This window comes from Panthera leo, chromosome A1 (genome assembly GCF_018350215.1).
Source record: "Panthera leo isolate Ple1 chromosome A1, P.leo_Ple1_pat1.1, whole genome shotgun sequence".
Taxonomy (NCBI): Eukaryota; Metazoa; Chordata; class Mammalia; order Carnivora; family Felidae; genus Panthera; species Panthera leo.
In genome coordinates this window covers 107,791,501-107,816,628 of record NC_056679.1, presented here as the reverse complement: position 1 = coordinate 107,816,628, position 25,128 = coordinate 107,791,501, and the positions used below count along the sequence as shown (strand labels likewise).

The window sequence follows — 25,128 nt, the reverse complement described above, 5'->3', positions numbered from 1 at the left end:
TCCAATTCAGTGGGGAAAACATACAAGTAAACAGGCAATTAGAGTTGGTAAGTACTAAAGGGAGGTTAGTACCAGGCAATGAGGTTTCTGCTCATCTGACCTTTGCCTCAGCAGCCCAATGACTCCCTCTACATCAAATACCACTGAGCACACAACTTACAAGGCAAGAGAGCTGAGCAACAGAGCACCAGCAGAAAAATAATTCAAGATGTATCTCCTACTGATAGTGGCTCAAAGTTATCAGCATTGAATATTAAGCAAATAGATTATAACAGTATTAGAAATTAGTAAGACAAGATTTATTTGGGTTCTTTTCAGGTATTGATACAAGAAAGGGATACTCAATAATAAACAGTGGGTATGGCACACAGGGAGGACAGCAGAATGATGACAGCCTCTGCCTCACATCACCTCCCCCAGCCTCCCTTTGCCAAATGCCAACAATTACTGCTAGCATAATAGAGAATCAAAGGGAAATCTTACCCTAAGGAAGGAATTTGTAAATGTGATGGTAGAACTCTCTCCTTGATACCTCACAAGTGTAAACACTGCGAAGCACAGATTCAGTCTACAAGTAAATTGTACCATCATGTTATATGTTTTGAAAATTTAATGCTTGGTTATTTATTATACCCTTCTGTTTTATATAGCACTTGTGTGTGTTTTGCAGACATGTAGGACAATGCAACGTGCTGAATTTTGGAGCCAAGCTTTGAGATGTAAAAGGAGATTTCTAGGCTTAGGTCTATAGACAATTCTGATATGGTTAGGGATAAATAATTATTTTATAATCTGAGTCATTTTACTGTCCTAGTGCAACAAGAGACAGACAAAAACCAAATTCATTTCTATAATGAAAGATACTTATCAATGGATTTTAAATGGGCTGGTAATCCAAGTTGATTTTCCCTTGCATGTAGTCTGGTACAAAGAGTTTTCAACTGCTATGATAGCTCCAGCAAAATTGAGACAACACTGAACCACAAATAACATCCATTTAACAAGTGAAGATGTTGATTATTTTAAATGGCAATTGGAATCCAAAAATAGACTAAAGCTTTAGTAAAAAGGCTTAGGAAACAACTTATTCAGTAATAGAACTTGCTTCTCAAAAAAGGAAAAATAACACAGTTGATGGGAACGTAAGAATAACAACGTGAAACTATAGTAAAAATGTTAGGGCAAAGATGCAGTATGAGAAATTGATAAGGTTTCATTCTCAATGACTTACTGATGACATACCATATGAAGCAAGAGGTTTCGTGTAATAAATTAAAAAGCAACTTCTGCTCCGCCTACATTGATGAGTCAACATATTTCACCAATAAATTCAAGCTATAGCATTTGTATAGGCCTTTAGATTTGCATATGATGGTGAAATTCAAAAAAACATCATGTGTTGCAAAAAGAAGCCCTGATGGCGAAAAAAATTTTCTGGCATTAGATAATAGTGTGGTTGCAAAACCATATCAATATACTGAAAAATCACCGAATTATATAATATGAAATGGTAGGTTTTATGGTATGTGGATTATACCACACTAAAAAAAAAAAGTGCCCCAAATAAGAAAGGTGAATATAAATGACGAAAAAATTTAAGACACAACTAAAATACCTTTCCCTATCCCTTACCCTTTACTCTCATAGCACTCTTCTTCTTCTTCTTTATTATGGCCTTCATCAAGGCTGACCTGTGTTAATAGTCAGGTTGGGATTTCTCCAGCTACATTTTAACATGCTCAAGGCATTTCTCTGTAAGATTTGTTTCTTTTGGCCAAGTATTACCTAGGAATGCTAACCAGTTTCTATTTTTGCCTGGGTGGCATTGTAATATCCTCACTATAGTAGTTAATGAATATTTAGGTAACAAGAATTTGGCCCAGACCAACCTATGCCCCGCCAGAAACATGAGGTTATGAGATGTGCTTTTCTAACCAAGTTCGGTTCTTTGGCCAAAGAAATTAACTGGATAGACCTAGTTCAATGAGTCACTGTGATGGTCAATTTTCTATGTCAACTTGACTGGACCATGGGGTGCCAAAATATTGTGTTAAACATTATTCTGGATGATTGTGAGAAAGTGTTTTGTATGAGATTAACATGTGAATCAGTAGACTGAGTAAAGCAGAATGCCCTCTCCAGAGTGAATGGGCCTCATCCAATTCATGGAAAGCCTGAACACAATAAAAAGGTTGAGTAAGAAAGAATTTTCGCTTTCTAATGGTCTTTACACTGGGACATTGCTCTTCTGCTTTCATATCTAGCCTTGGACTACAACTTACACTATGTGCTGTCCTGGTTCTCAGGCCTTTAGACTCAGACTAGAACTATACCATTGGCTCTCCTTGGTCTCCAGTTTGCTAACTGCAGCTCTTGAGACTTCTTAGCCTCCACAACCGCATGAGCCAATTCTTTATATTTCATCTCTTTATATATGTATATTATCTGATTGGTTCTATTTCTCTGAAGAACCTTAACTAATACAGTCACCCAAGGAGATTGAATCAGTCTCCACTAGAGTGATATGTGTGTAGATCAAGTCAAACTGATGGCCATGGTGTGCAGAGGGTGAGTTAAGAACCCAGGCCAGGCTAGATCTTTGTTTTCCTCCTTTCCCAGGTGTATCTAAATGTGGAGAATACTCCCAAACCGATGCAGATCCAATAAACATTTTAGTCTCCCAAGCCACTGATCTATCCTGAACACATGTGTCACCTCAGTTTGCTCCTGGGGTTATCCAAATTAATGGGTCATAACACTTGGGTATCCAATGGATTATTTCCCATATGAACAACCAGAAGTACAGTAACAATGATCAAAGGCAAGTTTTTCTTTCAAAGAATTTATCTGTTTTTTTCCCCTCCATACTCTTTATAGCCTTTGTCTCCCAAAGGAAGGCTTCTGCACCATCAAAGTTAAACATAAAGGCCTCATATGTCTGCTGTGTGCTAAATATGCCAACCTATACATTGCTTTTCAAATAAATTCCAGTTTTAAAAAACAGATAATATAAGCACAACATATGAGATTACAGGCTATCTCAGAGCAGTGAGAGAATCAGTAGGAAGACAGCTCTAAAGCTTATTTGACGGGAAAAGTTCAACAGTTTGTTACATAAATTTGGTTTTCTCCCTTCTGAAATCCCTCCATAACTTACCAGTGTTTCTGTGGCTCTGAACTTGAATACTTCCCTATTCACACTAGCAAGGCTGAGGTTTTCTTGTGCCAGAGTTGGGTTTAGAGAACACCCTAGCTTAGAAAGTCACAAGCTTGCAGCTCTCAACCAATGCAAGAGCAATCTTTCAAGAGTATTTTTTTATTCATTTTTCTGTCTGCCTTTGGACACTGCCCAGTGCCTTCAACTAATTGTCTGTAGTAATAATGTCCAGTTTTTAAAAAAATTGTTTGTGGAAGAAAATGCCCCAATTCTTTTTGCCATCATAACAAGAAATCCCATTTCTATTAAGTTTGGAATTCATTTGGAAGAATTCAGTTGCTAAATGTGTCCCTTAATTCTCCCCAATGACGACAATATTAACACAGTTTTCTTCATCAGAAGCAGGATATAGCAGAAGGAAGCAAAGAAAAAGTGAAAGGGGACACTTTAGAATCTTTATCAAAAAGACTAAAAAATTCTTACGCAGTGACTCATCATCACTCAAAATATTTAACTAAGTCAAAGCAGTCCAAGGAGCTAGAGAATTAACTAATAAGGTTCCTAAACTTTTATAAACCTCTATGTCCTTCCCATATCGGCTGCATCTTTAAAATAATTTTTCCTTCTCTCCTTAGAGAAAGTAATTGTCAATCAGAGATTGAAGATTCCAAAGGACATTTCTTAATCTCTGTAGGAAACATTTTTGCTGTTTGAAAAAGCTCAGAATATTCTGAGTTGCTCCAGTGAGGTGGCTTACTCCGCATCCTAAGCCTAGTTCATAATGATAGAGAAAAAGTTCTTAAGTCATTTCATCCAACAAGATTCAACAAAGAAAACAAAAGGAGAATAGAGAGAAAAGACTGGGGGTCCTGCATTCAGGCTGCCTGTGTTCAAAATCTGTAGCATCTCTTTTTAGCTGACTGACTTTGAAATCACTAAAACTCCCCAAGCCTCAGCTTCTTCATTTATGAGCTAGAGGAAAAAAAAAAAAAGTATGTATCTCACAGAATTATGCTGAGGTTTAAATGAAATAATCTATTTAATGCACACACACTACATTGTCTCATGGCACAAAGTAATTGCTCAATAGTCATTAGCTATAATTATTAAGGAAAGCAAAAAAAGGGAGAAAGTTACCAGTACTCATCTCTCTTTCAGCAAGGCATTAGATCTGAAAAGACTACAAGAAAGCATGTTGATGTGGAGCTACTGAGAGAGGGCCCAAGGAGAGAGGGCATCTGGTTCATTTATATAATTGCCTGCAGTCTCTCACTGCTACCTACCACTGTTGGATCTCTTCTGCTCTGATCACCAAAAACATTCACAATATCTTCACAGTCCCAATGGGGGTTCAGCATCTAGCTCGGGAAACAATGACCTAGAAAATAAAATCAAAGGCACAGCAGCCTCAGTATTGAAAGCATTTCCCAAAGTCTGACATTTTACTTTTTGCCAATGTCATCTTTTTCATATTAACACTGACTAAACCTTGGCATACTAATCTTTTATCAGGGCTTTTCTTAGATACTTTCCTGTCATTCTAATGCAGTGTAACAAGTCACTGTTTCCCTGGGCTGCTATAACTTGAATGAAGCATTTTATGAAACAACATGGTTTGTGGTATGCAAATACTTTAAGTGCATTTTCAAGGTTCAAATTAAGAAGTTTTAACACACTAAAAGCTTTGTAACTTTTCTTACACATACAAAGGAGAATTAAAATAATTCAATAAACAAATGCCATATTCGATTTTCAAAAAGTAATTCTAATTGTCAGGGTCCTATCTTTAACCTTCAATATGCAGATCAGCCCAAAGAAAGAATATTTTATACAGTAAGCCCTGGGAGCTCTCTCTCTCTCCAAATAAGTTTGTCACTACTTCAATGACTAAATATTTTGCAAAATGTGAACTAAAACACTGAATGTATAATGATAAAAATGTTAACCTAATTCTAATTTCTCAGCTCATAAATATTAGAGATTTGGCATTATCCCAAATTACTCCCAAACAGCAAAAACCTTTAGAAAACACAAATTAACAACAAAAGCCAAACATTACATTTGAATGAAAAAGGGGCTGTATAAACTTTATAGTATCATTTGTGTTGTATTATAAAAATTCCTAGTGGATTCTAGAAAGCTGGGAAGGTGGCAGAATAGGAGGACCCTAAGCTTGCATCCTCCCATGGATACAACTAGATAATACTGACATCAGTGTAAATAACCTGAAAAATAACCCAAAGACTGGGAGAACAAACTCCAAAACTAAAGGTAGAGAAAATGCCATAAAGAAGAAGGTAAGAAGGATGGAGACATGGTTTGGGAGCAAAATAACAGTGATCAACAGCGGTCAGGACGGAGCTCGGATCACAGACAAGGGTGAGAAACAGACTATTACACCCAGGATCCCGTGGGGAAGATGAATCCCCATAACATTTGGCTTTCGAAGTGAAAGGGGTGAATGTCATGAGTTCCTACAAAGAGTAACTTAAAGCCTAGAATTTAAAAAATCAGCAGGCTTGGCTATGGAAGAGCTTGGAGGGCATTAGGAAACTGAGTCCTTGCCCTGAAACAGACAGTATTAAAACAGCCCATGCAGATGTAACATAGAACCAGCAGTTTGAAAAATGCCGAAGACACACTCAAGGGAGACTTATTTACTCATCTTAGAGTGTGGTCCAGAGAGACAGGATTCACAAGGAGAATTCCATGGGAACAAAGGAGATAGCTTGTGCCATTTCCTTCTTCTGCCCCTCAGCATAACACACACAGCCACTAGCTAGAACCATCACCATGCCAATGCTCGCTACCTAACTTGCTTACACTAAGCCCCAGCCTGTGCTTCGGCAGAACCGCCCTTCCCAGTCACACTTGCCTCAGTCCTGCTGCTACAGGGCCCCTCTCCCAGAAGACTGGTGCAAACCTTCAGCACCGCATCTCCCCACCCATGCTTTTTTGCCAGGCCTTAGTTCTGAAGGTGGTGGTGGCAGGTCTCATTTTGCAGTCAGACCAGTGCACACCTTGTGAAAATATACCCGATCTGACTGGGAAACAAACATTTCCCACAACAGGCAAAGAAAGCCTCTACAGATGAGTGGACTGAAGGAAAAAGAAGCCAGGACTCTACAGCAGGGCACATACAACAACACATATATAGGAGACACTCCCTAAAGTGCCAGGTTCTGAGGTGCAGGGGACCTTGTACTGCAAGACACTACAGGACCCCTTCTTCATAATGCTATTACATTCAAGAGCAAGAGACATAACTGACTTTCCTAACACACAGAAACATACACAGAGACTTAGACAAAACAAGGACACAGAGGAATATGTCCTAAATGAAAGAACAGGAATAAACCACAGCAAGAGACCTAAGCCAAATGGATATAAGTAACATGCCTGATAGAAAATTTAAAGTAATGATCATAAACTACTCATTGGACCTGAGAGAAGAGGGGAGGACATCAATGAGACTCTAAATAAAGAGATTAAAAAAAAACAACCACTCAGAGATGAAGAACACAATGAATGTAATAAAAAAAAATACACTTGATGGAATAAATATAAGGCTACAGGAAGCAGAGGAACAAATTAGTAACCTGGAAGACACAGTAGTGGAAAGTAACCAAGATGACCAAATGAGAGGAAAAAAACAAAACAAAACTGTGCAAATTGAGAATAGTCTTAGGGAGTTCAATGACTCCACCAAGTGTAAAAAAAAATATTATTACAGAAATCCCAGAAGAAAAAGAGAAAAAAGGGTAAAGAAAATGTATGTGAAGAAACAATAGCTGAAAACTTCCTGAATTGGGAAGAAAACAGATATCCAGATCCAGGAGGCAAAGAGATTCCGCTCCAAAATCAAACCAAGGAAGTCCATATCAAGACACCTACTAATTAAAATGGCAAAAAGGAGTGATAAAAAAGAAAACATTTTAAAGCAGCAAGAAAAAAGTAGAGAGTGACATACAAGGAAAACCTTTTAAGGATATCAGTGGACTTTTCAGCAGAACTCTGCAGGCAAGAAGGGAGTGGCAAGATATATTTGAAGTACTAAAAGGGAAAACTCTGTATCTAAGAATAGTCTGTCTAGCATGGCTATCATTCAGAATAGGAGACATAAAATTTCTCACACAAAAGCTAAAGGAGTTCATGACAACTCAAGAAATATTAAAGGGGACACTTTGAGTGGAAAGGAAAGACCATAAGTGAGAGTATAAAAGTAAAAGAACCACAAAAGCAGTAAAAATAAGTATTTTTGTAAAAATCAGTCAAGGGATTGATAAAATAAAAGCATATATAATATGACACCATATACCTACAACATGGTGGGGGGAGATGAGTAAATAATGGGTTCAAATTTAAGTGACCATCAACTTGATATAGACTGCTTTATGCAGATGTTACATATAAACCTAACGGTAAGCACAAACCAAAATCTAGTAATAGGCAAAGAATAAAGAGAAAGGAATCCAAGTGTATCACTAAAGAAACCCAAGAAACCCTGAAAATGAGTAAGAGAAGAAAGGACCAGAGAAAAACTACAAAAACAACAGCAAAACAATAATAAAATGGCAATAAATACATACCTGTCAATAATTACTTTGAATGTAAATGGACTAAATGCTACAATTGATAAGTGACCGAGTGGACTAAAAAATGGATCCATCATATTTGCCTACTAGAGACTCATTTCAGACCTAATGATACATGCAGACTGAAAGTAAAGAGATGGAGAAATATTTTATCATGCACATGGATCTCAAAAGAAAGCCAGGGTAGCAATACTAATATTAGACAAAATAGACTTTAAAACATAGACTGTAATAAGAGACAAAGAAGGACATTATATAATAATAAAGGAGGCAATGCAAAAAGAAGACATAACTATTGTAAACATTTATGTATTCAGTATGAGAGCACCCAAATATATAAAACAATTAATAACAAATATAAAAATTAATTCAGTGTAATAAGATCATTCAAACAGAAAGTCAACAAGGAAGCAGTGGCTTTGAATGCCACACTGGACCACATAGATTTAACAGATATATTCAGAATATTCCACCCTGAAAGAGCAGGATACACATTCTTTTCAAGTGCACATGGTACACTCTCCAGAAGAGATCACATATTAGGCCACAAAACAAGTATCAACAAACTCAAAATGATCAAAGTCATTCCATGCATCTTTTCTCACCATAATGCTATATTAGAAATCAACGACAAGAAAAAAATCCAGAAAAAACACACATACATGGAGGCTAAATAACATGCTACTAAACAAAGGACAGGTCAACTGAGAAATCAAAGAAATGAAAGGCATCCAGATTGGTAAGGAAGAAGTAAAACTCTCACTATATGCCAATGACATGATACTCTATATAGAAAACCCACAAGACTCCACCAAAAAATTGCTAGAACTGATACATGAATTCAGTAAAACTGCAGGGTACAAAATCAACATACAGAAATCTGTTGCATTCCTATACACCAATAATGAAGCAGCAGAAAGTGAAATTAAGAAAACAATCCCGGGGTGCCTGGGTGGCTCAGTTGGTTAAGCATCTGACTTGGGCTCAGGTCATGATCTCACGATTAGTGAATTCAATCCCTGCATTGGGCTCTGTCCTGACAGCTCGGAGCCTGGAGTCTGCTTCAGATTCTGTGTCTCCCTCTCCTCCTGCCCCTCCCCTGCTCACAATCTGTCTCTGTCTCTCTTTCAAAAATAAATAAACATTAAAAAAATTTTAAAAATGAAAACAATGCCATTTACAATTGCACCAAAAACAATAAAATATCTAGGAATAAACTTAACTGTAGCAGTGACAGATCTGTACTCTGAAACACTTATGAAAGAAATTTAAGAGGACACAGAGAAATGGAAAGACATTCCATGCTCGTGGATTTGAAGAACAAATGTTATATACTACTGAAGCAACTATAGATTTGATGCAATCCCTATCAAAATACCAATAGCATTTTTCACAGAACTAGAATAATTTTAAATTTGTATGGAACCTCAAAAGACCCTGAATAGCCATACAGTTCTTGAAATAGAAAAACAAAACAAAAGGTATCATAATTCCAGACCTCAAGTTAAACTACAAATCTGTAATCACCAAAACAGTATAGTGTTTACATAAAGATAGCCACATAGATCAATAGAACAGAGTAGAAAGCCCAGAAATAAACCCACATTTATTCAGTCAATCAGTCTTTGACAAAGGAGGAAGTAATATCCAATAGGAAAAAGACCACCTCTTCAAAAAACGGTGTTGGAAAAACAGGACAGCAACATGTGAAGGAATGAAACTGGACCAATTTCTTACACCATACTCTAAAGGAAACTCAAAATCAATTAGAGACTTAAATGTGAGACCTGAAACCAATACCTTCTCTCCTAGAAGAGAGCACAGACAGCAATTTCTCTGACATTGGCTATAGCAACGTTTTTTTAGATAGGTCCCCTGAGGAAAAGGAAATAAAAGTGAATAAATAAACTATTGGGACTACATTAAAATAAAAGGCTTCTGCACAGCAAAGCAAACAATCAACAAAACTAAAAGGCAACTACTGAATGGAAGAAGACATTCACAAATGACATATCTATATATATTTTGGATACTAATACATAAAGTATCCAAAATATATGAAGAAATGATACAACTTAACACCAAAAATAAAATAATCCAATAAAAAATGGACAGAAGACCTGAAAAGACATTTCGCCAAAGAGGACATCCAGATGGCCAACAGACACATGAAAAGATGCTCAGCATCACTCACCATCAGGGAAATTCAAGTCAAAATTAGGATGAAATATCACTTCACACCTGTCAGAATGGCTAAAATCAAAAACACACAAAACAACAGGTGTTGATGAGGATGTGGGAAAAAAGGGGCACTCATGCACTGCTGGTGGGAATGCAAACTGGTGAGGTCACTCTGGAAAACACATGGAGGTTCCTTAAAATATCATAAATAGAACTACCCCATGATCTAGTAATTTCACTACTGGGTATTTACCCCAAAATACAAAAACACTAATTCAAAGGGGTACATGCACCCCTATGTTTATTGCAGCATTATTTACATTAGCCAAATTACAGAAGCAGCCTAAGTGTCTATCGATAGATAAATGGATAAAGATGTGCTTATATCGAATGGAATATTATTCACTCATAAGACAAAATTAAGTCTTGACATTTGCAAGGACATGGATGGAGCTATACGGCATAGTAACATTAAGCTAATTATATCAGTAAGAGAAAGACAAATACCATATGAGTTTACTCATATGTGGATTTAAGAAACAAAACAAATGAGCAAAGGAAAAGAAGAGAGAGAGACAAATGAAGAAAGAGGCTTAGCTACAGGGAATAAAATGATAGTTACCAGAGAGGAGGTGGGTGAGGGGGATGGGTGGAATAGGTGATGGGAATTAAAAGTACACTTATCATGAAGAACACTGAGTACTGTATACTGTTGGATCACTGTCTTGTATGTGTGAAACTAACATAGCACTCCATGTCAACTCTACAGGAGTTACAAAAAAGAAAACGTTAAAAAAAAAGCGTTCCTAGCAAAACTGGAAATCCTGTGTTACAGATACATTTCCCCCAATTTCATTAAAGCTGTTCTATCTTTGTTATAAACCTCAAAACTTTTCAAATAAAGTCAAATACAGAAAGCACATAAAACTATAGATGTTTAAAATTTATTGTTTAACATTTATATAATGTGCACTATGTGCCAGGCCGTGTTCTAAGTGCTTTTAAATACTAACTCATTTAATACTCCTAACAACCCCATAAGGTAGATACCATTTTTATCATACCCATTTAGAGATGAACAGACATAAAGATGAAGATGAGGCACAAAGAGTTTAATTAAAGTTAATTCCAAATAAGAAACCAAATGCAGGGGTGCCTGGGTGGCTTAGATATGTAAGTGTCCAACTTCAGCTCATGGTCTCACGGTCCATGAGTCGGAGCCTCACGTCAGGCTCTGTGCTGACAGCTCAGAGCCTGGAGCCTACTTCAGATTCTGTGTCTTCCTCTCTCTCTGCCCCTCCCCCAGGGCTCATGCTCTGTCCCTCTCTCAAAAATCATTAAAAAATTTTTTTTTCAAAAACCTAATGCAATAGAAGAGTTATGTAAAAGGAATGAGAACACTGTGCTCACTCCAACCTCCCACTCCAACGTGAGCTGGGGGCCTTAAGTAGCTGCCTAACACTTGAAACTTTTTTGAAGTGAAATGTTTCTAAGGGATGAATATCTTCTAGATAAAGTCAAATTTCTTCACGTGTTTATTTTCATTCCTAAGGAAAAGAATTCCCTAATAAGTACAAAATTTCAAACCAATTATTCTTTAAATTTAAAAGTTGTCTTGGTCTGATTTAGCACCTACTCCCATGGTTTCAATTCTGTTCTGCTTTTACTTACCACCAGTAAATGCTTTGGCCTCTTACTACTTTATAAAGCAGAAGAGGGTCTTTTGTGACTTTAGAGGAGGAAATAAATCACGCGTGTGTGCACGTATGTATGTATGTATTGTGGTAATAACCACCCTTTTAGTGTTTGATTTCATTAATTTGACTATTTTAGATACTTCATATATAAGTGTAATCATGCAGAATTTGTCCTTATGTTCCTGTTTTATTTTACTTAGCATAATGTTCTCAAGGTCCAACCATGTGGAATGGCAGTTATTATGGGCTGGAGAGAGGGGAAATGGGGAGTTATTAGTCAGCAGTCCTAAACTTCAGTTAATGAAATGAATAAACTCTAGAGATCTACTATACAACCTTGACTAGAGTGAACAATAATGTATTGTACACTTAAAATCTGTGGTGAGTACATGTCACATTAAGTGTTCTTAACACAATAAAATTGTTTAAAAGAGGTAGAGAGAATTCATTAGAAGGACTGTATAACCTCAACCAAGGCTGAACCATCCACACTACCTGTTGGAACTATTGGCACTTGTAACTTACTTAGAACATACAAACACACATACATTTTTTAAACTTGGGCATAGAGGGCTATACATGACTTACTGTCATATTGTTATGCAAGAATCCTCTCTTGCTTTAACCTATTTATCTCTTTTATTTCATCCTTTCATTATTTTCTCTCATCGTTCAGCCACCAAAGACATGATTTCTCATGCATTTAACATGTATAAATACATGGGTTCTTTTAAAAAATTTTTTTTTCAATATTTATTTATTTATTTCAAGAGAGAGAGAGAGAGAGAGTGAACGAGCATGAGTGGGGCAGGGGCAGAGAGAGAGGGAGACACAGAATCGGAAGCAGGCTCCAGGCTCTGAGCTGTCAGCACAGAACCCAAAGCTGGGCTCAAACTTGTGAACCGCAAGATTATGACCTGAGTTGAAGTTGGACGCTTAACCAACTGAGCCACCCAGGCCCGCTAAATACATTGGTTCTTATAAAACCTAAGCTGTTTTGAGTGTATGTATTTCTAATGTGCACAGATGGTACTGTATTATTATTAACTCTTATTTTTTACCTTTAGCATTAAGATTTAAAATTAGCTCATATTGTTTTATACATAGTCTATTACTTCTAAAGGTAAAAATGGATTCCATGATGTGGATACTTCATATTTGACCTACCCATCCATAGAAAAAGACATTTGAATCATTTCAGTTTTCCTGTCATCACAAACAACACAGTGATGGACATCCTCACAAATTTCTGGAATAAGGATGACCCAGGAACCTGCTAATATTTATTCTTGTTTCAAAATGAGTTAAATTACTTGAGCAAAATTACTGAGTCATAGGGGAGATGTGCACTTTATTTGACCAGGTCCGATGTTTCTCTATGATGGCTAGAGAATGGCCAGGATGACTATCTTCACACTTTCACAGGCATTGCATGGAACTTCTATGTACATATAGACACTCCATCTCTTATCTTGGCAGTATTCAGCACCCTAGAGTCTTAGTTCTGGGCTATTATAGCTATATTCTTAATCACTCTGTCTCTGTCCTGTTGGATTGCATTACAGGAGAGGAACACTGAGCTTAAGATAGTCACTATTTTTTATAGTAAGAGGAAGGAGCCCTGCTCTTTGTCTAGGAGGGATATTACTACATCTGTCATGGTTACTTGTAACAAGCATAACCTTGAGAAATGATCACAGTAAAGAGTGGTTAGAGTCTTGCATTTTGATTTCCCCAGCCAAGTACATGCGGGAACACTTAGGGTCCCTGGCAGTTGTGTCTTCCAACAAGTACATTTTTCCACATCTGTAAATTTAGTAAATTATAGCAAGTATGAACTTGGTCCACAAACTCAGGTGTGCCAGAAATGGAACATTTATGTTCCTCTTTGCATCACCTTGATTCTATTCTAACCTCCATGACATTGTGAAAGCAGGAAATACAACCATGGCCATGCTTGGAAGAAAAAAACAAATATTCAATAAATTACCTTTTCCAAAGTGTTGTTATTGTTGTTATCATCATCATTATCATTATCTTCCTATTTCAAATGGTTATTTTAGTAGTTTTGATATGGATAAAAGTCCAACATAAAATTTTACGCCAGTCCTCCCCGCTTCCTAATCTCATGATACTGCTCTCTTTAATCTAGCTCATACTCACTCACATACTGCTTAGAAATGCTTAAGATTCATCAATATTTAAAAGTCAGTGGGAAATAAAGTTTACTGGTTTTTTTGGTGCTAATTCTGTTAGCCAGAATTTTTTCACAAAGCTAAAGGATAACTCTTGCAAAACTCCTCACTGGTATTCTCCGTACAGATGGCGAACAATGAAGCTCCAAAAACCGTGGCTCCTGTGTAATCTTTGTAAAAGATAGTTATTGTTGTCAAACATAAAGCCAAAGGAAAGAAATGAATGCTAGGAAAGCAATATGAACGAAACAGGTGCCTAAAAAAATAGGGACATGTTTGCAATACACACAAAGCATTTCAAGGCATTATGCAAGATACATTGTTGAGCTTTTCTCAGGTTTCATCACTCAGCATCCACTCCTTCACCTCACTTGTTACTGGAGGAATGGCCAGACAGTAAGAACTTTGCTTATAAATGAGGTAACTAAATTGAAAACTGACTTATTCAAGAATATTATCTTTCAAGCAAATTCTGTTGTTCTTGGTCCCTTATACCAGTCACACCATATGTGCTATAATACATCAGAATTAGTCCTCCATTCTGAGGGGGCTACAAAAAGAGAACTCTAGAATTTGGTAGTCATCTATCAATAAAATGTCACAAATTGGAACCACTGTTAAATTTCATCTACTTATTCTTGCTGGTTAAACAGCCATGCATGCCACTCCTGGCATTCAGATCTCTCAAGAAAGTCTAAGAACAAGTTTTAATGTCTTCTAATGATCTTCAAATGAGGCAGGTAACACTGCAAAGCTGTGAAATTATCCAATTTCCTCTTGTAAGAGCAAAATCTTAATTCTCCAAATTTTGAAACATAAATGTAATTGTTTTCCAATCTTTCTACTCTTGAATAAGTTGTAAATATTTATGTAACTACTGTAAGGAAAAACAGCTATTCTTCCTCCCCCTAACTGAACAAGCACTAAGAGAAATCATTGAACTATTACAAAGATTTTCAATTTGGAACTTACAAGGTCAAATGTCAAGCAAAGTTGTTAAAATGTAGTCTGAGTTTGTCCCCCCATATTTTGTTTTTTAATGTCTTTTCAGTTCTACTCATTGTGATACAGGGAAACCCTAATGAGAATGCAAATCTCATTTTACCTCTTTAGTTGTTATGTAAACTAAGGCTTTGGTTTTCCCTTCTGTAATTACTTTTTTTGGCTCAAATCCTTACCTGACACCTGGGAAACACTCTGCCCTATAAAATCTGTCATAATACACCAGGACACAATTAGCTTGTAAACAGAAACCTTTAATGATATTGATTTTACCATATATCCTCATGATCATATCCTGTGGAAGATTGCAGAGATTTTCAAAATCTGAATCCTGCCCTCCCTGGGCAAGGAAAAGCTCAAATAAAGAATCTAAACTCACACTTAAATGACCTAAAAAAAAAAAAAAAGAAACAAACAAAGCTCAAAGTTAATAGAAAGAAGGAAATAACACAAATCAAAGTAGAAATAAATGGAAAAGAAACAAGCAAACAAAAACGCACAAAAGATTAACACAACTCAGGGCTGGTTCTTTGAAAATGTAAGCACAACTGACAAAACTTGAACAAGATTCATCAAGAAAAAAAGGAAAGAGGGCTATATCAGAAATTAAAAAGAAGTTACAACTGATACTACAAAAATAAAAAGGATCATAAAACGCTACTATGTACAATTGCATGCCAACAAATTGGACAACCTAGAAGATATAAACAAATTCCTAGAAACATACAATCTTCCAACACTGAATTAGGAGGAAATAAAAGATGTGAACAGGGCTACAACTAGCAATGAAACTTAATCAGGAATCAAAAAATTCCTAGCAAACAAAAGTCCAGAACCAGATGGTTTCACAAGTGAATTCTCTACCAAACATTAAAAGAGTGAATACATATCCTTTTCAAACTATTTCAAAAAAATGAAGGGAACACTTTGAAACTCATTCTATGAGGTAGCATTAACCTCATACCTAAACCAAAGACATTAGAAAAACAGAAAATCACAGGCCAATATCCATGGATGAACACAGATGTAGAGATTTCCAACAAAATATCAACAAACTGAATTCAACACTGTGTTAAAAGGATCATAATCATTATCAAGCAGGATTTATTCAGGGATGTAAGGATGGTTCATTATCTACAAATCAATCAACATGATACACTACATTAACAAAACAAAGGATAATAATCATATGATCAAATCAATAGATGCAGAAAAATCATTTGACAAAATTCAACACCCATTTATGATAAAAATGTCAACAAAGTGGGTATGTACAAAGGAAACGTACCTCAAAATAATAAAGGTCATATATGACAAAGCTACAGCTAACATACTCAATGGTGAAAAGCTAAAAGCGTCTCCTCTAAGATCAGGAACAAGACAAGGATGCCAACTCTTGTCACTTTTATTTAACATAGCATTGGAAGCCCTAGCCATAGCAATCAGATAAGAAAAAAAAAACCCAAAAAACAAAACAGGACCCAAATTGGAAAAGAAGAAGTAAAACTTAACTATTTTCACGTGACATGATAATATTTATAGAAAGCCCTAAAGCCTTCACCCCAAAACTACTAGAAGTAATAAATGACTTCAGTAAAGTTTCAGGACACAAAATCAATATACAGAAATTTGTTGTTGCTTCTATATACTAATAATAACAGACAAGAAATTAAAAAACAATTTACAGTTGCATCAAAAAGCATAAAATACCTAAGAATAAATTAACCAAGTAGGTGAAAGACCTGTACTCTGAAAAGTCTGAGACAATGAGGAAAGAAACTGAAGATGACACAAATAAATGGAAAGATATACTGTGCTCATGAATTGGAATAATAAATATGGTTAAAGTGTCCATACCACTCAAACCCATCTACATATTCAATTTAATCATTATAAAAATGCAAATGGCATTTTTCATAGAACAGATAATACAAAAATTTGTATGGAACCACAAAGACACCAAATAGCCAAAGCAACCTTGTGAAAAATAACAAAGCTGGAGGCATCACAATTGCAGATTTCAAGATATACAATAAAGCATTAATTATCAAAACAGAATGGTACTGGCACAAAAACAGACTCATAGATTAATGGAATGGAACGGAAAGCCCAGAAGTAAATCCATGCTTATATGGTCAACTACAATATGACAAAGGAGGCAAGAATACACAATGGGGGAAAAGACAGTCTCTATGATAAATGGTGTTACGAAAACTGGACAGCTAAATGCAAAAGAGTAAAATGGACTCCTATCCTACACCATACACAAAAATAAGCTCAAAATGGATTCAACACTAAAGACCTGAAACCATAAACTCCTAGAAGAACACACAGACAGTAAGCTCTGCGACACTGGTCTTAGACATAGTTTTTTGGAGACAGCTCAGGCAATGATAAGAAAAGCAAAAAAGAAAGGGGAATACATCAAATTAGAAAATGTTTGCAAAGTGAAGAGAACTATGAATGAGACAAAAAGTCAACCTGCTGAATGAAAGAAGATATTCATAAATGATATATCTGATAAGGGGTAAACACCCAAACTATATGAAGAACTGAAGAATATTTATATACAACTTAATATCACCCAAACAAAATCAAAACAATCTCATTAAAAAGTGGGCAGAGGAACTAAATAGTTCCTCTTTCACAAAGAAGACATACAGATGGCCAAGAAGCACATGAAAAGATGCTTGATATCACTAACCATCAAAAAATGCAAATCAAATCCACAGTGAACCATCAACTCACACATGTCAGAATGGATGTTATCCGAAACACAAGAAACAACAAGTATTGGCAAGGAGGTAGAGAAAAGGAAATCTTCATGTACTGTTGGTGGGAATGTATACTGATGTAGCTACTAAGGAAATATTAGAGAAGTTCCTCAAAAAATAAAAAAATAGAACTATTTTATGATCCAGCAATTCCACTTCTAGGTATTTATCCAAAGAAAATGAAAACACTAATTCAAAAAAATATATATACTCCTACGTTCATCATGGCATTATTTAGAATAGCCAAGATATACAAGCAGCCAACATGTCCAATGATGGATAAAGCAAATTTCGTGTATACACACAAACACACACACACACACACACACACACACACACACACACAGAGGAATATTATTCAGCAATAAAATCTTGTCATCTGTGATAACATGGATGGATCTATATGTTATTAGACTAAGTGAAATCAGATTGAGAAAGACAAATACCATATGATTTTACTTACACGTGGAACTTAAAAAACAAATGAAAAAACAAAACAACACAGAAAGAGACTCACAGATAGAGAGATCTAGCTGATGACTAGCAGAGGGGAAAGGGATGGGAGAATATTTAAAACAGATAAGTGGATTAAGACTTATGGTCTTCTAGTTATAAAATAAATAAGACACAGGGATGTAATATACAGCACAGGGAATACTATACAACTTTGTAAGGTGACACACTATAACTAGCTAGACTTATTGTGTTGACCACTTCATAATGTACATAAATACTGAGTCACTGTATTCTACACCTGAACCTGAAGAAAAAAAAAAGAGCAGAACACTAAATGGAAAGTCTCTGATGGCATTTTTCCTAGTTAACAACCAAACTGGTTACCACATTTCAACAATGTTTGTATAAAAGGCTAATGGCCCAAAATACATGAAGACAATAAAAGATGTGTCTTATTTGCTTTATCAAAAATTTTCTAAGAGGGGAGGAGCCAAGATGGCAGAACAGCATGGAAGCTTTTTGTGTGTCTCGCGTCCATGAAATACAGCCAGACCAACACTAAACCATCCTACACACCTAGAAAACTGATTGGAGGATTAACACAACAATCTGCACAAACTGAACCACAGAATTCAGCAGGTACACGTCATGGAGAGCTGAACTTGGGGAGCGAGAAGCCACAAAAGGTAGGGAACCCCTTTTGTGGACAGAGAGAAGACGGAGACTGGGGGGGAGCACACGGGAAAAGCACTCCTCCCCAAAAGCAGCTGGAGAGAAAGTGGAAAACTGGAAACAGCCCCAGGGACTAAACCAAAAAGGGAGAAAGGAGAGGGTTTAAATCCCATTAAGACTGTAAACAAGGGGAATGCAAAGGCTGCAACTCCGTGGTGCTCTGGTGGGAAAGACAAATCCCCAGGAACAGACTGGGGTCTGGGAAGTTCTTGGGCCACACGGGGAAAAGTGGTTCCACTGCTGGAAGGACATTTGGTAGAGACTGTTGGAGCCACCTGGTCCCAACAGACCCCAGAAGGCGGCCACATTCGCTGGTGCTGGGGCAAGGTCGTTGAGGGTGAAGCCTGGTGACAGATATGTGTTGTGATTTTCCATAATCCCTGGAACACTGCTGATACACTGTCTCACAAAGTTTTTCTGGGGTGGGCTGGCACCTGGCCACAGTCTCGGGGCACTGGCAACAGCAGGGTCCAGCGGGCATTCCTGGGTGCAGCTGACATTCAGCCACTGCTGATTCGGCCATTGCTTGGTGAGACCCTCCTGCAGTGGGGCGGAGTAGGTCAAAGCCACAGTCCTTAGGAAGAAAGGGGCTGGGGAACAGCCACATCTGAGACAGAACTTGGGAGAGAGGTACTGCCTGGGGCCTGGTCACGGAAAGTGAAAAGCAGGGAGTGGACGAGAGCTGAAGACAGAGGACTGGTGCACAATTGCTGATCTGGGAGAACAGACTGGGTAGCTGGGTGGCACCATTTTCACTGCTCCCACACATGCACATGCGCACCTATAAGCACTGCAACAATCCACCCCAGAAGGATAGCAGTGCCATCTAGTGGAGAGCAGAGCTGTTACACCGAGCCCAACCCAACTGGGCCAACTTCACTCTTCAAGAACACAAGCCTCACCGCTGGCTTAATTTATGGACTATAAAGAGCTACAAAGACTGACCTCCAGGGGAAAACGAAGCAATTTCAGACCTACTTCAATCTGTTAGCAGGTTCATCTATTCAATTTTTTTTTTGTTTTTTTCTTTTTCTTTTTTCTCTTTTACAATTCTTTTCTTTTTCTTGAATACAGAAAGAGAAAAAATTCATTTTAATTTTCAATTTTTATTAAAAATATCTGTTTTTAATTTTTATTACTATATTTTCTACTTTTGTGTAAATTTTTTCAAATTCTACTTTACTTCCATCATTTTATTTTAGTCTACTTCAGTGTACTCATCTTTTCAAATTTTCAAACAATTTCCTTTTTTTCTTTCTTTTTCATTTCTTTTCTTTTTCTTGAATGCAGAAAGAGAAAAACTTCATTTTTACTTTCAATTTACTTTAAAAATATTTTTATTTAATTTTTATTACTATATTTTTTGCTTTTGTGTAAATTTTTTCAAATTCTATCTTACTCCCATCATTTTATTTTAGTCTACTACAGTGTATTCACTTTTTCAAATTTTCAAACGATTTCTTTTTTCCTTTTTTTATTTTTCATATCTTTTTTCTTAAATACAGAAAATGAAAAAATTCATATTTATTTTTAATTTTTATTAAAAATATTTTCCTTTAAATTTTTTTCTACTATATTCTTTACTTTTGTGTATATTTTTCCAAATTATACTTTACCCCATCATCTCATTTTAGTCTACTTCAGTGTATTCATTTTTTCAAATTCTCAAACGATTTCCTTCCCCCCACCTTTTTTTTTCCTTCTAATCTGTCAAAACACTTTCAATACCCAGACCAAAACACACCTAGGATCTAGTATCATCTATTCGATTTTTGTGTGTGTGTATTTTTAATTTTAAATTTTTTTTAATTTTAGTTTTTTTAATTTCAATTTTTCTACCTCATTAATTCCTTTTCTCCCTTCAAAATGACAAAATGAAGGAATTCACCCCAAAAGAAAGAGCATGAAGAAATGACAGCCAGGGATTTAACCAACAAAGATACAAGCAAGATGTCTGAACCAGAATTTAGAATCATGATAATAATACTAGCTGGAGTCAAAAATAGATTAGAATCCCTTTCTGCAGAGATAAAAGAAGTAAAAAATAGCCAGAATGAAATTAAAAGTGCTATAACTGAGCTGCAATCACAGATGGATGCAGCAGTGGCAAGGACGGATGAGGCAGAACAGAGAATCAGTGATATAGAGGACAAACTTATAGAGAATAGCGAAGCAGAAAAAAAGAGGGAGATTAAGGCAAAAGAGCACGATTTAAGAATTAGAGAAATCAGTGACCCATTAAAAGGAACAACATCAGGATTACAGGGGTCCCAGAGGAGGAAGAGAGAGAAATAGGGGTAGAAGGGTTATGTGAGCAAATCATAGCAGAAAACTTTCCTAACCTGGGGAAACACACAGACATCAAAATCCACAAAGCACAGAGAACCCCCATTAGATTCAACAAAAACCGACCATCAACAAGGCATATCATAGTCAAATTCACAAAATATGCAGGCAAAGAGAGAATCATGAAAGCAGCAAGGGAAAAAAGTCCCTAACCCACAAGGGAAGACAGACCTATCCACAGAAACTTGGCAGGCCAGAAAGGAGTGGCCGGATATATTCAGTGTGCTGAATCAGAAAAAATATGCAGCCAAGAATTCTTTATCCAGCAAGGCTGTCATTCAAAATAGAAGGAGAGATAAAAAGTTTCCCAGACAAAAATTAAAGGACTTTGTGACCACTAAACCATCTCTCCAAGAAATTTTAAGGGGGACTCTCTGAGGGGAGAAAAGATGATTTTACACACACACACACACACACACACACACACACCAAAAGCAACAAAGAGTAGAAAGGACCAGAGAACACCACCAGAAACTCCAACTCTACAGGCATCATAATGGCAATAAATTCATATCTTTCAGTACTCACTCTAAACATCAATGGACTCAATGATCCAATCAAAAGACATAGGGTAACAGAATGGATAAGAAAACAAGATCCATCTCTATGCTGTTTACAAGAGACTCACTTTAGACCTAAAGACATCTTCAGATTGAAAATAAGGGGATGAAGAACCATCTATCATGCTAATGGTCAACAAAAGAAAGCTGGAGTAGCCATACTTATATCAGACAATCTAGACTTTAAAATAAAGAACGTATCAAGAGAGGCTGAAGGGCATTATATCATAATCAAGGGGTCTACAGACGAAGAAGACCTAACAATTGTAAACATTTATGTGCCAAATGTGGTCGCACCCAAATATATAAATCAATTAATCACAAACATAAAGAAACTAATTGATAGTAATACCATAATAGTAGGACACTTCAACACCCCCCTCACAGTAATAGATCATCTAATCAAAAAATCAACAAGGAAACAATGGCTTTGAATGACACACTGGACCAGATGGACTTAACAGATATATTCAGAACATTTCATCCTAAAGCAGCAGAATATACATTATTCTCCAGTGCACATGGAACATTCTCCAGAATAGACCATATACTGGGACACAAATCAGCCCTAAGTAAATACAAAAAGATCAAGATCATACCATGCGTATTTTCAGACCACAATGCTATGAAACTCAAAATAAACCACAAGAAAAAATTTGGAAAGGTAAAAAATACTTGGAGACTGAAGAACATCCTACTAAGAAATGAATGGGCTAACCAAGCAGTTAGAGAGGAAATTAAAAAGTATATGGAAGTCAATGAAAATGATAACACCACAACCCAAAACCTCTGGGACGCAGCAAAGGCGGTCATAAGAGGAAAGTATATAGCAATCCAGGCCTTCCTAAAGAAGGAAGAAAGATCTCAGATACACAACCTAACCTTACACCTTAAGGAGCTGGAAAAAAACAGCAAATAAAACCCAAAACCAGCAGAAGACAGGAAATACTAAAGATTAGAGCAGAAATTAATCCTATTGAAACCAAAAAAAAGTAGAACAGATCAATGAAACCAGAAGCTGGTTCTTTGAAAGAATTAACAAAATTGATAAACCACTAGCCAGTTTGATCAAGAAGAAAAAGGAAAGGATCCAAATAAATAAAATCTAGAATGAAAGAGGAGAGATCACAACCAATACAACAAAATAAAAACAATAATAAGTGAATATTATGAGCAAGTATATGCCAATAAAATGGGTAATATGGAAGAAATGGACAAATTCCTAGAAACATATACACTACCATAACTGAAACAGGAAGAAAGAGAAACTTTGAACAGACCCAAAACCAGTAAGGATATCAAATTAGTAATCAAAAATCTGCCAAAAAACAAGAATCTAGGGCCAGATGGCTTTCCAGAGGAATTCTACCAAACATTTAAGGAAGAGTTAACACCTATTCTCTTGAAACTGTTTCAAAAAATAGAAATAGAAGGAAAACTTCCAAACTCTTTCTATGAGGTCAGTATTACCTTGATTCCAAAACCAGACAGAGACCCCACTAAAAAGAACTATAGACCAATTTTCCTGATGAACATGACGTAAAAATCCTCAACAAGATATTAGCCAACCAGCTCCAACAATACATTAAAAAAATTATCCACCACGACCAAGTGGGATTTATACCTGGGATGCAGGGCTGGTTCAATATCCGCAAAACAATTAATATGATTCATCACACCAATAAAAGAAAGGACAAGAACCATATGATCCTCTCAATAGATGCAGAGAAAGCATTTGACAAAATACAGCATCCTTTCTTGATAAAAACCCTCAAGAAAGTAGGGATGGAAGGATCATACCTCGAGATGATAAAAGTCATATACGAGCGACCCAACGCTAATATCATCCTCAACGGGGAAAAACTGAGAGCTTTCCCCCTAAGGTCAGGAACAAGACAGGGATGTTCACTCTCGCCACTGTTATTCAACACAGTACTGGAAGTCTTAGCCTCTGTAATCAGACAACACAAAGAAATAAAAGGCATCTAAATCGTCCAGGAGGAGGTCAAATTTTCACTCTTCACAGATGACAGGGTACTCTATATGGAAAACCCAAAAGGTTCCACGAAAAAACTGCTAGAACTGATTCATGAATTCAGCAAAGTTGCAGGATATAAAATCAATGCACAGAAATCGGTTGCATTCCTATACACCAACAATGAAGCAACAGAAAGAGAAATAAAGGAATTGATCCCATTTACAGTTGCACCAAAAACCATAAAATACCTAGGAATAAATCTAATCAAAGAGGGGAAAAATCTATACACTGAAAATTATAGAAAGCTTATGAAAGAAATTGAAGAAGACACAAAGAAATGGAAAAAGATTCCATGCCCCTGGATAGGAAGAACAAATATTGTTAAAATGTCATTACTACCCAAATCAATCTACATATTCAACACAATCCCTATCAAAGTAACACCAGCATTCTTCACAGAGCTAGAACAAATAATCCTAAAATTTGTATGGAACCAGAAAAGACCATGAATAGCCAAAGCAATCTTGAAAAAGAAAACCAAAGCAGGAGGCATCACAATCCCAGACTTCAAGCTATACTACAAAGCTTTCAAGATAGTATGGTACTGGCACAAGAACAGACACTCAGATCAATGGAATAGAATCAAGAACCCAGAAATGGACCCACAAAGGTATGGCCCAGTAATCTTTGACAAAGCAGGAAAGAATATCCAATGGAATCAACACAGTCTCTTCAGCAAGTGGTGCTGGGAAAACTGGACAGCGACATGCAGAAGAAGGAACCTGGACCACTTTCTTACACCATACACAAAAATAAACTCAAAACGGATGAAAGACCTCAATGTAAGACAGGAAGCCATCAAAATACTCGAGGAGAAAGCAGGCAAAAACCTCTTTGATCTTGCCCACAGCAACTTCTTACTCAACAGGTCTCTGAAGGCAAGGGAAACAAAAGCAAAAATGAACTACTGGGATGCCATCAAAATAAAAAGCTTCTGCACAGAGAAGGAAACAATCAGCAAAACTAAAAGGCAACCGACAGAATGGGAGAAGATATTTGCAAATGACATATCAGATAAAGGGTTAGTATCCAAAATCTACAAAGAACTTCTCAAACTCAACACCCAAAAAACAAATAATCCAGTGAAGAAATGGGCAAAAGACATGAATAGACACTTGTCCAAAGAAGACATCCAGATCGCCAACCAACACATGAAAAAATGTTCAACATCACTCATCACCAGGGAAATACAAATCAAAACCACAATGAGACACCCCCTTACTCCTGTCAGAATGGCTAACATTAACAACTCAGGCAACAACAGATGTTGGCGAGGATGCAGAGAAAGAGGATCTCTTTTGCATTGTTGGTGGCAATGTAAGCTGGTACAGCCACTCTGGAAAACAGTATGGAGGTTCGTCAAAAAATTAAAAATAGAACTACCCTATGACCCAG

At 36.6% G+C, this 25,128-nt stretch overlaps 1 long non-coding RNA gene across 1 annotated transcript in view; it reads right to left on the bottom strand.

Moving 5' to 3' along the window:
* Positions 1-25,128, bottom strand: part of LOC122200267 — a 316,204-nt gene that overhangs the window by 12,722 nt on the left and 278,354 nt on the right. Inside the window, exon 3 of the long non-coding RNA XR_006193771.1 lies at positions 4,441-4,535. This is a non-coding gene — a long non-coding RNA (uncharacterized LOC122200267). The remainder of the gene's footprint in view (positions 1-4,440; positions 4,536-25,128) is intronic.